General features: G+C 35.5%; 1 long non-coding RNA gene across 1 annotated transcript; it reads left to right on the top strand.

The window, feature by feature from the left end:
* Positions 1-9455: 9455 nt before the first annotated feature.
* On the top strand, positions 9456-14546 carry LOC147406155 (uncharacterized). The gene is made up of 6 exons (XR_015176332.1): positions 9456-9714; positions 9790-9833; positions 10061-10175; positions 10296-10425; positions 11000-11147; positions 11245-14546. It is a non-coding gene; the product is annotated as an uncharacterized LOC147406155 (long non-coding RNA).
* Positions 14547-14879: the final 333 nt, after the last annotated feature.

Raw genomic sequence — 14879 nt, 5'->3', positions numbered from 1 at the left:
ACTCCTTGTAGGACCAACTTCACGTTGAAACAATGACCTTGACAAGGTACTTGATCACTATTTGCAACTAACACCTCAAACTAACCAGTTTTAATTTCATTAGGTTCACCTTACGAGCAATGATGGGGTCCAAGAAGTTATGAGTACTTCCTGAATCTACCAACACCATGATGGGAACTTTCCCCACTCGACCTTTGACCCGCATAGTCTGTGGAGTTGAGGTTCCTACGATGGCATAGAAGGAGATCTCTTCGCGTCCTACATCATCTTCATCATCAACAGTTTCCACCTTCTTTGGGCCAATTACCTTCCATGAAAAAGAGCTTTTGCACCTTGCATTTATGACTGGGAAAGAATTTTTCATCACAATTGTAGCATAGTGTCTTTTCTCGCCTCTTCTTGATTTCGATCAATGTTAGCCTTTTGATAGGTGGTGACTGAAAATTATTAGTTCAATAACTACTAGTTGGAATGGTTCTAGCAATGTCCGGTCGAACATGTCGTCTACAAATCACGACTTTTTTCTTTTTGCATGCGAGCTAGTTCGATGGCATCAGTGAGTATTGTGGGTTTTAACATCTGAACACTCAGACAGATTTCTTCCTTCAGCCCTCCCACAAAAGCTCACCATGAAGGATTCATTAAGACCTTCAGTTCTATTTGCTAACTCTTCAAACTAAGTTTGATAGTGCTCAACTGAAGTGGTTTGACGCAGCTTTGATAATAATGTTGTGGGATCCTCATAGTGGGATGGATTGAACCTCGTCAATAGAGCGTTTGCAAAATCTTCCCAACTAGGAATTTCTCCAGACCTTTCCATCTATCTAAACCATTGAAGAACCTTTCCTTTCATATGGAAGGAAGCCATGAGTAACATTTGAGAAGGAGGGGTATGTTGGTGAACAAATTGTTAAAAAAAAATCTACAATTTTTATCCAAATTTTTGTGACCAAGTAGGGATATTTGAGCTACAATTCAAGTAGGTCCTATTAGTTTTTTGAAGCTGGACCACTTGAAAACTTATTCATCTCATTGAAGAGAATAGTTTCATGTTTTAAGTTGTCAAAAATCCATTATGGGTGAATGACAAATCAACTCCTAAGAACCCCTATTAGCCATGGTTTGTTGTATGTGATTTATAAGATTATTGAGTTTATAAGAGAAACTCTTTAGTCCCACATCGGATAGGAATAAGAAAATTGTCTAGTTATTATATAGAACTTCTTATATCACTTTAGTGTATATGAGACAGAGACTTGGATAAGCCCACGCACGCGCACAAGGGGCCCATGGGCTCAAGAAGGATTTGATCCATTGGTCCAAAATATCCTTAATGCGTGTGCGGGCACACGATGCGCGCGTAGGGGGGTGCAAATTTTGTCAATTTGGGTTCACGTGGGTGCGCGCGACGGGCCCCTTTTGCTAATTTTTGTGTTGGGCTTGGACCTGATTTTCTAACTTTTTTGTTAGAAAATGAACCTCAAACCTTTAAGGAAGCTATGTCTACACCTGAAGCACCTTATTGGACAGAGGTTGTAAATAGCGAAATTGATGCAATTATGCAAAATCATACTTGGGAATTGGTGGATCTTCCACCAAGCAGCAAACGTATAGGTTGTAAATGGATCTTCAAAAAGAAAATGAAACCTGATGGTTCCATAGATAAGTACAAGGCAAGATTTGTTGCCAAAAGGTTCAAACAAAAAGAAGGTTTGGATTATTTTGAAACCTATTCACCATTTACAAGAATAACTTCCATTCGCATATTGATAGCTATTGTAGCGTTGCATAAGCTAGAAATGCATCAAATGGATGTTAAAACAGTCTTTTTTAATGGTGAATTAAATGAGAAAATTTATATGGAACAACCAGAAGGTTTTACTGTCAAAGGACAGGAAAGAAAATTGTGTAGACTTGTTAAATCTCTCTATGGATTAAGACAAACACCTAAACAATGGCATGAAAAATTTGACAGTGTAATGATGTCAAATGGTTTCAAAATAAATGAATGTGACAAATGTGTATACGTTAAAAGCATTGAAGATGCTTATGTCATTGTTTGCTTACATGTTGATGATATGTTAATTTTAGGAACTAACAAAAATATCATCAAGTCAACAAAGAAAATGTTGACTAATAAGTTTGAAATGAAAGACTTAGGTGTTGCGGATGTTATACTATGGATAAAAATTAGTAGAACATCAGAAGGACTTATATTATCTCAATCACATTATATTGAGAAAATACTTAAGAAATTTAATCAATTTGATTGTAGTCCAGTTAAAACACCAATAGACGTTAATTTTCATTTAAAGAAAAATACTGGTGAGTGTATCTCTCAATTAGAATATTCTTGTATAATTGGCAGTTTAATGTATCTCATGAACTGCACAAGGCCAGACATTGCTTACTCAATTGGCAAATTGAGTAGATATACAAGTAATTCAGGATTAGATCACTGGAAGGCATTAGTCAGAGTTTTAAGATACTTAAAATATGCTCTAGACTATGGGTTGCACTATACAAGATATCCAGCGGTACTTGAAGGATATTGTGATGCGAATTGGATATCATATTATGAATAATCAAAATTCACAAGTGGATATATTTTTACACTTGGAGGTGCAGCCGTTTCTTGGAAATCTTCTAAGCAGACGTGTATAGTTCGATCTACCATGGAATCAGAATTTATAACGTTAAATAAAATAGGAGATGAAGTTGAGTAGCTTCGACATTTTTTAGAAGATATTCCTTTATGGCCAAAACCCGTGCCCGCCATATGTGCACATTGTGATAATCAAGCAGCGATAGCAAGGGCACAAAATAATATTTATAATGGTAAATCTCGACATATTCGTCGTAGACACAATACTGTTAAGCAATTGCTCTCAAATGGAGTTATTTCCATTGATTATATAAAGTCTAAGGAAAATCTCGCGGATCCGCTTACAAAAGGTTTGACAAGAGAGCAAATATACTACATATCGAGGGAAATGAGATTAAAGCCTACACAAAAGAATCATCACAATGGCAACCCAACCTAGTTGACTGGAGATCCCAAGATCTTGGTTTAATGGGACAACTAGTTGTGTGTGATTCGCCAGTAGCATTGAAGAGAAAAACCCTCTTATCCACTCCTATGATGTAACGGTGCTGCGTGTAATATTTTTTAGGGTAAACTTTGCTTTTAATGATGCCTATAACTTGATTTTCAAGTGGGGTACAACAGGGTACTCTTAATAGGAATCACCTTTGTGAGTGTGAAGTTGGGCCGTTTCCATGAGAATTTATAAAGGTTAAAATTTTCTATAACACTCATGAATCTAGGAATGTTCAGGGCCAAAATGAACACAACCGTGAGAACCGACTATGTCAGGAAAGGAACTATGTGAATTCTATTGTCTAGATTTACACTTAAGCTTAAATAGTTCAAAACTTGATGTTCACTGTTTAGCAAGTAAATCCTATAGTTTTTTACTAGGGAAGGTTCAAAGCCACAAGCTACCTACCCCGATGTAGTTTCTTTCCTATTTGTACTCTCTTTGTTTTATTTTATCGATTTTTATTTGTCGTCATTTTCATTCATGTGGGGGATTGTTGAAAACAAATCTGCATTTTTTATCTAGATTTTTGTGATCAAATAGGGATATTTGAGCTATGATTCAAGTGGGTCCCATTAGTTTTTTGAAGCTGGACCACTTGGAAACTTATTCATCTCATTGAAGATAATAGTTTCATGTTTTAAGTTGTCAAAAATCCATTATGGGTGAATGACAAATCGACTCCTAAGAACCCCTATTAGCCATGGTTTGTTGTATGTGGTTTATAAGATTATTGAGTTTATAAGAGAAACTCTTTAGTCCCACATCGGATAGGAATAAGAAAATTGTCTAGTTCTTATATAGAACTTCTTATATCACTTAAGTGTATATGAGAGAGAGACTTGGATAAGCCCACGCACGCGCACAAGGGGCCCATGGGCTCAAGAAGGATTTGATCCATTGGTCCAAAATATCTTTAGTGCGTGTGCGGGCACACGATGCGCGCGTAGGGGGGTGCAAATTTCGTCAATTTGGCTTCACGTGGGTGCGCGCGACAGGCCCCTTTTGCTAATTTTCGTGTTGGGCTTGGACTGGGCTTAAATCCTTTTCTTTTGAAGGGGCACACCCCTCACTGTTTGGGACATCTCCCTTGATTTCTTTGGGTTTTCTCTTAAGAGACACACATGCACATGTCATTTTCTAAGAGACACACATGCACATTCATTTTCCTAAGAGAGACACATTGTCTCTTAATTTTCTATAAATAGGTCATCTCGACCTCAGTTTTATTCACTCAAAAATTTTCTCTTCTTCTTTGTTGTTTAAACGTGCTAGCATTCTCCTTTTCTTTTGCATTCTTTGAGAGTAAAAACAGTAGCGTTCGGTTCGCTAGACGTGTAGATTGTAGTGCTGCCTCTACACGTGTGATCGTTGTATCCTGGGAGACAATTGTTCATTGATCCGTGAGCACCAAGTTGCGAGAATGAAATTGTCTTAAGGAAATTGTGTTCAACACAAGTCTCGGTCAAACTACTATTTGTTCATTCTCGGGTATCTACCGGTTTACACAAATAACTCTTCTACACTATACAACCAACCTGTAGGGTCGGTTCCATTGAACCATGGAAAATCTAATCATGATGTTCGAGTTTGACTGGTGCAATCTGATTCCCCAAAAAGCACCCAATCATTGCGATCGATAGACCTTCCATTCGAGCTTTCTCCTCCTGCCTCCTTACCCTGGCCATTAGAAGGATTCTCCATCTTCAAGTTCATGGCTGTCATCTGTTTTATTAATTCTTGCAATATTTTCCCATGGACTTCAATAGTTTCCTTCAACAACGTAATTACCTCATCAAGCTTGGAATTCCTTGTTCCTTTGGCCATAATAGGATCTTCCACTCTAATACCAATGTTGGAAGACTTCTTCTTTTTAGCTATTCTGAATTTGCAGGTTACTTCGAGGGTAACCAACCTCCTTAAGCAAGATTTTTTGGAATCCAAGGTGATCCTTTTTAATATTCAAAGAAGATTTTTAAATACATTACTTCTTCTCCACCTTCTATAATTACCCACCTTCCCTACCATTAAGCACAAAGCTCTAACATACATTGACACTTGGACTAACTGAACATAACATGGATAGAACACTTAACACTAATTGAATTAAAACATGGACATAACACTAACACTAACTGAATTAAAATGGATCAAACATAGGTTGGACTGAATCGACTATGAACTGAATCAACTATGTTGTTCATGTATCCAACCCATTCCTATGCATGTAACACACTGTTGGTTTATCGATCTAAGAATAATGTGAGATGTGGTCATTAGACTCGAAGAATCTCATAAGGATTTACTTGAGAAGAAAATAGATAATAATCTTTTCAGATCATCTCATATTTATAATCATTGAAGGGATTCAACCAAATCCAAGATGTATGTATTTGAAGAGATTCAAATACCCCAATGGGTGTAACCCATTTAGTTTGGTCGAACCAATGTACTTTTACAGTCAAACGTTATTGTGCCTCTTGGTTTGTGTCATTTTGAAAGATGCCTCCATTGCTGGCAATTGAAATAGTTATAACTATTTCGTGTTTTATCCCATAAGTAGTAAGTTACTTTTTTAAGTTACTCCTATCCAATGAACTCACTTCTACTATTTTTCTTGTGTGGAAACTTATGTGCACCATTAAACCGTGGACCAACAACTTCACCAAAAAATTGAGGTGGGGCAACTGCCCCCTCTCGCCCTCTAGCTCTGCCCCTGATACTACCCGAGCAAATTATTAATAGTGCTAATAACAGTATAAATGAAATATTTAGTAATTGGTCTAATTTATATTTTATTCAATATGATTATACATTATAGTAAGGCCTTAGACTTGCTTGATTAACTCTAATTATTAATATTAGATAGTGAATTATATAAAGTAATCCCTAGGATCAATTAGAGAGTGCGATGTTAAATGCTGCATTACATGCAAGCCACATGGTCACTGCAGCTAGCAGTGTGAACACAATTCGTGAGACTCACATTAAGGGGCAGATTAGATGCATGGGAGTTGTTGAAAAGATTAGTTGATTAAGACACTTTTAGAAGTATATTTATATTTATTAGTAGATGTTGAAAAGATTCACCATAGTTGAAAAAGATTTGTTTTTAAGACATGGATATTAAAAGTACATTCACGAATGAATGCTGAATAAATGCATGAGAGTTGAAAAGACATGCTCATTAAATAATAAGTATTAAAGGTGTATTTGTAAATAAATGTTGAATAAATTTATGCATGGAACGTAAAAATATGTGTTAAAAGCTTATTCATGAAAGAACATTGAATATTGAATAGGTGCATGAGAGGTGAAAAGATTCATGCATTAGTTAATTAAAAATGCTAATGTTTATGTGACATAATTCATGAATAAATATTGAATGCGTGCGTGAAGGAATTAAGGTAAGAAGAAAGTAATTCTTTCAAATAAATGAGGACCCACAAGGAAACGAAGGGGATATTCCTTGGTATAAACACACCCATGATATAAATGAGTTGCATGTATTGATTTATGTTGGATGACTACATTAGTAAGAAAAATTTATGAAACATATATAAAATGAATGTTAGGTTGTCCACTATATATAAAGATACCTTTGCCCTAATGTGTTTGGAGTTCTTGTGCCACACATATCTCCAAATATTTTTCAAAGTCCAATGAGAGAGGAAAAAGAGGTAAGAGGAGTCTAGAGAGAGAAAGTGCAAGTTCAAGAAAATAAAGTCAAGTGATTTTAATCTTCATTGTAGTTCTTATCTAATTTTTTATGTAGGATTATTATAGGGATAATAACTTACTCATATGATGAAAAAAATTACATGATCCATAGGTCAAATTTGAAGATCGGTTTGAAATTGATCTGCTTTACAACAAGACACCAAAATTGAATATTGATTTCTTCATCAATAGGCCAATTTCTCCTTATTCATAGCTTACTAACATTTTATGTCACCATAAGTCTAAGTGTAGGGGAAGAGCTGGTAGAAAAGTTCGTGGAGGAGAGTGATACCTCTATTAGTTCAATTTGTTTGTTTTTTTTTTTTATTCATTTACTTCATAGTGTATGTAAACATTGAAATGATTACTATAATGGAACTTTATTGTGATCGATAAGATGTTTTAGAGATTGTGTAAACTTAAAAATTGATTTCACAACTAGATTTACATCTAGAATTTGAAAGAACCCTAATATTAAAGTTTGCTCATGATAGTTAGAATGAAGTTTTCTTATGAGAGGGGATACCTTTTACAACTATTAGGGTGCAACTTATTTGTTGATATATAAGACTGGAATGAAGGTATCTACCTTGTACCTTCAGCTATCAATGGACCTGGACGACATCCATGGATATGTCTCACTTCAAGAGCAAGTAGTAACAAATTGCAAGGCATCTTACCTTTTTAGAGGTATATCTCTCACCCTGAAAATATTCATTTTTAATGCCCTTATTGTGTGAGTCTATCATATGTTTTTTAGTTTCACACCATGACTAATGATGAGTTTCTAAATGTTTGAATTATTCCATGTAGTTTGAAGGCACTTATTTACTTTTTATCAGTATTATTCAAGATGTTATATAAGAAATCATGTTAAGAACAATTTTATTCCTTATGATGAATAATTGCTTAATCCATGCATTTTGATATGTATGTATATGTAATTAAAGGAGTTTAATTATATACAAATTATTTTGTAGGTGTCTTGAAGACAATTTAGTTCAATCAATGACCTATTGTACAAAATTGGAAGTTCCACTTCACTCAAGGAATGGATAGGGACAAATCACCATAGTTTGGGAGAAATCAAGCTCAAGGCCACCATGGCATGATCAAACTTGGTGGTGGGGTGACTGGTGAATCAAGTAAGGCCATGAGCCTCCTCCTAATTGATTCTCACGTGCTGATGATTGTTGTGGAAGATATTTGTCACTAGGTACCAAGGGGTGACATGTGGCACTTAGGGATTCGAGTTTGGTATGAAGATACGAGGATAAGCTTGGTGACTTGGTCACAAACCAATCATGGATTCAGGTCCCAATTGGATAAAATCAGGGATTAGATCAAAAGAGGTTAAAATTCTCATGAGGGAAAATTCCAAAAAAGGAGGAATATATGGGGTTCAAATATTTACTAAGATACATTCCTAAATCATCAATTAAGATCTACCTTCTAAATTGGATAAGGGTTAAATTGGTAATAAGATTTAAAAGGATCTTAGGGTTTCATCTCTATAAATAGATGGACAGAGGTACTAAACGGTATGAGTTCTCCCTCTTATAAATTTTACAGTATCTTTGTACTAAGGTTCTGACTTAAGCATCGGAGAGATGTTGTTGCAAGCATACCCAGGGGTACGAGGAGAGGAGATTGTGAGGCATCATAAAAGATCTCAAGGTAGTGCAAGGTTTTTACATCTATAATTTGGTGTTGTCCATGGGAATCTTACACGGAGAAACAATCATGCTCTACCAGCCATGGTCAGTTTGGAGTAAGGATTTTAAATTCAATTTTGTTAAGGGACACATCAAGGATTGTCGATCGAGTTTTTAGATTGCAAGGTGATGGTCGAACACACAGAGAGGGGATAATTCATCGTTGAATCTAATTTGGGTTCTCTTAAAACCTTAGATTCGTATACACTTCTAGATGGATTAGGGCACGAAGAAGATCAGGTTCCATGTACCCAAACATCACACATATATGTGATTGTTTCTCATGCTATGGGGATATTGTTGGAAAAAAAGTCCATAAAGGAACCGATCCTTTGAAGGTTGCAATAAAATTAGGTTCCCCATAATTGGGTCATCGAAGTAAGTACGGATCATGACACAGTTTTGGGGGGGGGGGTTCGATTGATGGGCTTGGTTTAGACCGGTGACTAAAGTGTCAGTCATAACTTATTTCTTAGTTGGGGTTTAGATCGGTGGCTTGGATTCAATGATTATACCCTTTTGATTCCAATCGACGTTGGTTCTATATTTCCCTTTCACCACCCTCATTCCAGATGACAGTAGTAAAAGAGATGAGGTGCATGGGCCTACATCATTATTGATGTATGGAGATTATGGTCGGCTGAAATCATTCTGGACTGTTGCAATCACCATAATACATATGTCGTCTTGGAGTAAAACAAAAGCCTCACTCTGATGTTGATACCACCAGGTATATATATAGTTATTAATATTACAATTTTAGCTTCTAAGAATGGAAAGTTAGCCTCTGTCACTATGATTTACTTTAAAAAAATATATTGTAAACCTATAAAGAAAAATTAACAAGAACATGCACTACGTGAAAACCATAAAAATTGAAAGAAAAATTTATTGGTATTGGTCCGACGAATTTTAGCAACTCAAATTTGACGGCTACAGACCCACGAAATTTAGAGAAATTTGTGTTTTTTACCTCTCTCTCTCTCTGATCTGCAATTTTTTCCCTCTCTCCAGTTCGTGAGAAGCTCGCTCGCTCTCTCTCTGTCTCTGTCTCTCTCTCTCTGTTTGTCTCCCTAGATCACATCTCTATCTATATCTGATTGATTTCTCAACACTGAAAATGATGGAGTGAAGATGAGATCTAGGGTTACTGGAGCCTTCAGTTTATTGAAGATGAGGTATTTCCCTCTAAATCTCTCTCTCTCTGAAGAACGAACTCAAAGCTCCATTGTTCTGATTCGGTTGTTTTGTAGAGAAATCGATGGATCATGAGTTGAAGGATCTTGGTCAGAAATCAGTGAGTTTCTCTGTTTCTCATACCTCAATTCTACCAAAAAATCTTCTTCTTCGATCTCTAAATAAAAAAGAATATAAGTAACCCTAGAATCCTCCATTAAATCTTCTCTTTTTGTCGAAACTTGCCATTAAAGCACCAAATCTTAGGTAAATAGGTTATGATCAAGTTATAGTTGAAATATGGTAGTTCTCCTTTGGTTACATTCGATTTGAAAGTTTTGATTTCAGAGATTTGTTTGAGGAGGTGTCAAAGAGACTCGATTTTGCAGGAAAAAAGTAATTGTTTGGAGATTTTGATGAGTTTGAGGTGAGACTGTGGAAATGACATCATGAAACTTTGAAGGTTTTATTTGTGTACTCATTTTTTTTCTCCTCTTTTAACTTTTGTTTTATCTAAATGTTTACTTGTATTTTGTTCTTTTGTGCCTTTTGATTAATCTCTTAATATTGTTCTATGGAGTAGTTATGGAAGAGGATTTGCATGGAAATATTGATAGAAATCAGTCTTATTTCCAACAAATGAAAAGCTGAAGATATCTTCATTTGGCATGAACAGGATATAGCAAAGCTTGCTTTTATTTTTTTATGGCAACGTGGGTATTGATGGGATCAAAACCCTAGTAGACTCATAAATATCGCAATACATTAGTTTTAAGTACAGTAGTTATGGTTAGTTTACTACTATTATTGTTTAGCTTCAGGTTTAGGGGAATCTCTAGCCCTTTATTTTGCTTATGTTGAGGATTGGTGTTTCTTTGCTTATGATATGGTACTACTAGTAAATAATAATGTGTTATGGTTATTAGCCTTTGATTTAGAATCTGTTCAAACTTGGAGACTTATAAATTTCAATTATAACCTGCTTTATTCATATATGATTGTCAATTCTGCACTATAGAGATGCTGCCACATGATTTTTTCCGATGAGCATGTTTTGTGTTTGCTTGCAAGAGGTAAATTCACACAAATGTGGTGGTATCTCCGAACAATGAAGGCATGGTTCATATTGAGAAATTATTCATTCATAATCATCGAATCACTAATCATTTTTATAAATAGGAGAAATCTTAAATTTGGAGAGTTACTGAGATTGTGGATTTAGTTATAAGTTTTTGTAAAGTTAATCGATGACACACTCATATTTTTATTTTATTTTGTTGGTCTCAGATTATGTCTTTCGGCAGCTCTTTTGATGAGCTTTTGAATCTTATAGCGACTGATCAACAATTAGCTTGCGACGCAAAGACTGGGGGGTGTGGAAAACTCAACTATAAACATTGTATTCTGTCAAGACCACCACAAGTGTTCACAATAGGTAAATTGTCAAGTTGTTGAGAAATGAGTTATTCTGCTATCACTCGTAATGATTCTTTGTTAGACATCCATAATTATAACTACTTCTTATCTTGCAGTCTTAGGTTGGCAGAGTGCCCACGAAAGTGAAAACAACATATCTGCAACATTGGCAATCCTAATCACTGAGTTAGATATTGGTGTTGTGTATCGTGGTCTAGATCCCAAGAGCAAACATTGCCTGGTTTCAGTGGTATGTTAGGCTAACCCTCACATATTTTGATTCAAACATCATTTAAGTTGCTTTTGTGTTCAAGTTCTATCATTTGTTTCCTTAATAACCTTTATTGATTAGCTTTCACTTCAAGGCCTGAAATAAGCATTTCAGCTCAAACAACTCAGTCCTAAACTAGTCTGAGGTCTCTTGAGCATTATTATTAATTTTAATCTCTCACAGTAGACCATAGTTGAAGGAGTCATACTAGAGTGACCTCAAGAGGGGTATGGAACTATTTTTACACGATAGCTTTTAATGTTAGGTGGAGTTGGAAATTTACGAGGAAAGAAATTGGTTTCCCGTTCCTACAGATAGGAATGGTGTCTACGTGGTACAATTTGATTAGAAAATAAACACATTGTGATGTCCTTTCTTGAACATCATAGAAAAAAGGACATACTAAGAAAAATCCATCGAGATGTGCAAATTTTGAGAATATGACCCTAATTTTCTCTAGATCAGTTTTAAGAAATTTGTCATGAACGTACAGGTATGTTTCCTATGTTTTTACTATTTTTTATTAAAGTTTTTTATCAATGATTTTTTCATTAATGGAACCCAAAGGCAAATTGAATTATTGGAATAGCTCTTGGTTATGAGAATGACACTCATTAAGCTTCAAAAACACTTTGGAATAGCTAAAATGGAAGGAAAGGCATATGTTGGTGGTGAGAGAAAGTTCTTGATGGTTATTGGTAGTAAATGATTCTACTGTCACAACTGTTCATGCTTCCATAAGGTATCACTTGGTTATGATATTATTGGCGGATGTCTTGAAATTCGTGAGTACTAGGAGTTATAACTGAACCGTTTTTCAGATTTTATAAGCATCACGCAGGATTAGTTCCAATCATAACTGAACCACTTTTCAGATTTTGTGCTTTGTCTTCATTCAAGCGTATCTAGTTTTGTAATAAGAAGAGAACTATATCAAAATACAATAGATAACAAATCCGTCTAAGATTGTATCCACGAGCAGTTGATTAAAAGAGGATATTAAACTGCACAAAAGATCAATCATTTCATTTCTTTCTACTTATGCTTAAGCTAAGCATGATATTTTTGGCGGTTTTATTGGTTTTGTCTCATAAACCTTTCAAGAAATTTGGATTCCACTTTGATTAGTACTTATCTGGCTATATCCACTTATTGAATAGTCTTAATACTGCTGTACTGACCTCTGTTCATTCATGAGTAGGTGTTTTTTTTACTACAAGGAAATTTATATTAGTTTGGAATTTTGGATTCCAAAGCATAAGAAATTTATTTTTTAGGAAAATATTATCTAAGTTTGAATCACCTTAGGTGTTGGATTTGGTGTCCTGGTTTATTTTGATTTTGTTTGCAAAATAAAAGTTTGAGTGTTGTTGGGTGATTAGATATTTGAACACTAAGTTCTGTATATGGTATCCTTTTATATGTAAAACATATTAGAGTTTGTGTGTAATTGTCATCCAAGTTATCATGAATAAATTTATGTCTTCATAAATATCTCCCTCAAACTACACTCATTTGTAACCCAAAGATAAAATTTCTTATTTATTTTTATGTTCGATAAGTAACAATATGGAAACATGGTACAAGGATGAGTGTGTAATTAATAATGAGAGTGCTGGTTATATTGCCTCTTTTTATTGGATCTGTTTTACATTGTTATTCTAAGCATTACATGTAATTCTCTTGAACCCATGTTTAGGTTTTTTGTAAAACTGATTTTGTTTGATCTTGAGAGCTAGGATCTAGTTCCTAAAGGGTTAGAAAACCCAATATTTGGTATCAAAACCGTGGTTGTGCTCTCGTTTTCAATTGAAATTGGTGGACTACGTAAATTGATGCAAGTAGAGGAAAATTTTGACAATCATTTGAACTGTGGACTACGTAAATTGACACCAAATGAAACCATAGGTTGTGAGTCTAATTGTGTGCCTGGATTTAGTTATATCACTACTGCATTTATAGTTTATGGTACTTTGTATGCTATATTTTAACATCATTATAAATACTACCACTTTTGAAACATGTTGCTATTCATGCTCTCTCCAATACAAACATGTTTAATAGTTGATTCTTGAATTTAAGATTCGTTGAATGGTTGCTTTAGTCAGTGTTGTAATCACGGGGCTTGGTGCGGATTTTACAAGATTAGAATCTTTTGGCAAAGTCGATGCTTTCGCGGAGAGTCTGGTGGGTTGTACGTTGACTTTATTTATTCTTGCAATGGAAAACTCATTGCATCTGTATGCTTATCAGAATGTAGTTTCAAATGCCATTTACAAGTCAGTGGGTCGGACAAAAGCTGGCAAAGGCCTCCTGGTGTGGCAGCAAAACTCATCAATTATAAAGCTGCAAATGGTAATTGTCTCTCTCATTTGTATGTGTTCTAGCGTGGAAATTATTGAGGTCTATTATTGGGTTGGACGTGAGTAGTGAGTACTAATGCATAGCTAGAGTTGACATATGTGCGTGGAGATGTGCCATCCGTAACAATGTCAAACTTTTTTTTAATGCATATCTTTTTAGGGATTTCTAGAATCATTAGATTGATCAAAATGCCACGTGTTGGCAAATTGGACTTTTTAGGCCCATTAGCGACTTTTATTGAATAATCCGTATTTTTTGCTTTGGGAGCAGAGTGGTGAAGGCAGGGGTACACCAAATCTTTTTGGGTGGGCCCACTAAACCCATAGGGGGTCCTAGGGACCCTCAATTTTGATAAAATGCCCTATTTTAATGATTCGAACTTTTGAGGCTTGTTGGCCAATTTTTATTGAAAAATTGCTATTTTTTTGTCCTTTCGAGTAGGGGGCCCGTTCAAATTAGAGTGTCTACAACTGATTGAAAACTCGACCAAATCATGGGATTTTGTCGAGCCCATTTCTAAGCTCAACCGAGTCAAAGAGTTTCACTGTGTCATATGGCATAAATAGGGGTCTAATTTGGCAGACTAATTTGTTAATGGGCAACTGACCCCGATTCAACGAGTTGAGTGGGTTTAACTTAGGAAATCAATTTACAAATTAAATTCAATCAAACTATGTTATTTTAGGATGACATAAATCAATAACACCAGATTGAGAACTAATTACCTTATTGTTTTATGCAAGTATTATTATTTTGTGTCCATGTTACTTTAAAGAACACGATGTCGAGGAACCTGACACACACTTGACTTATATATTGAGTCCAGTCCACATCCTAAGTCGATCGTGCGGGATCACTTAGTGCCACACCTAACTCATATTGGGAGTCTGGTCTACATCCTAAGTCGGTTGTGCGGGACCACTTAGTACCACACCAGACTCATTTCAGGAGTTTGCTTCACATCTTAAGTCAGTCGTGCGGGACCACTTAGAACAAGCCTAACTGTTTAGGGTTGGCAAACCTTAGTTCATTACGGGAGTCAAGTCCGACCGTGCTGCATTGGCAAGCTTTGACTCATTGCAGGAGCCAAGCCAGACCGTTGGGGGTTGGCGAGTC

The sequence above is a fragment of the Akebia trifoliata genome, chromosome 3 (assembly GCF_017979445.1).
Source record: "Akebia trifoliata isolate Shusen 1 chromosome 3, ASM1797944v1, whole genome shotgun sequence".
NCBI lineage: Eukaryota > Viridiplantae > Streptophyta > Magnoliopsida > Ranunculales > Lardizabalaceae > Akebia > Akebia trifoliata.
This window is presented reverse-complemented; position numbering and strand designations above follow the sequence as displayed.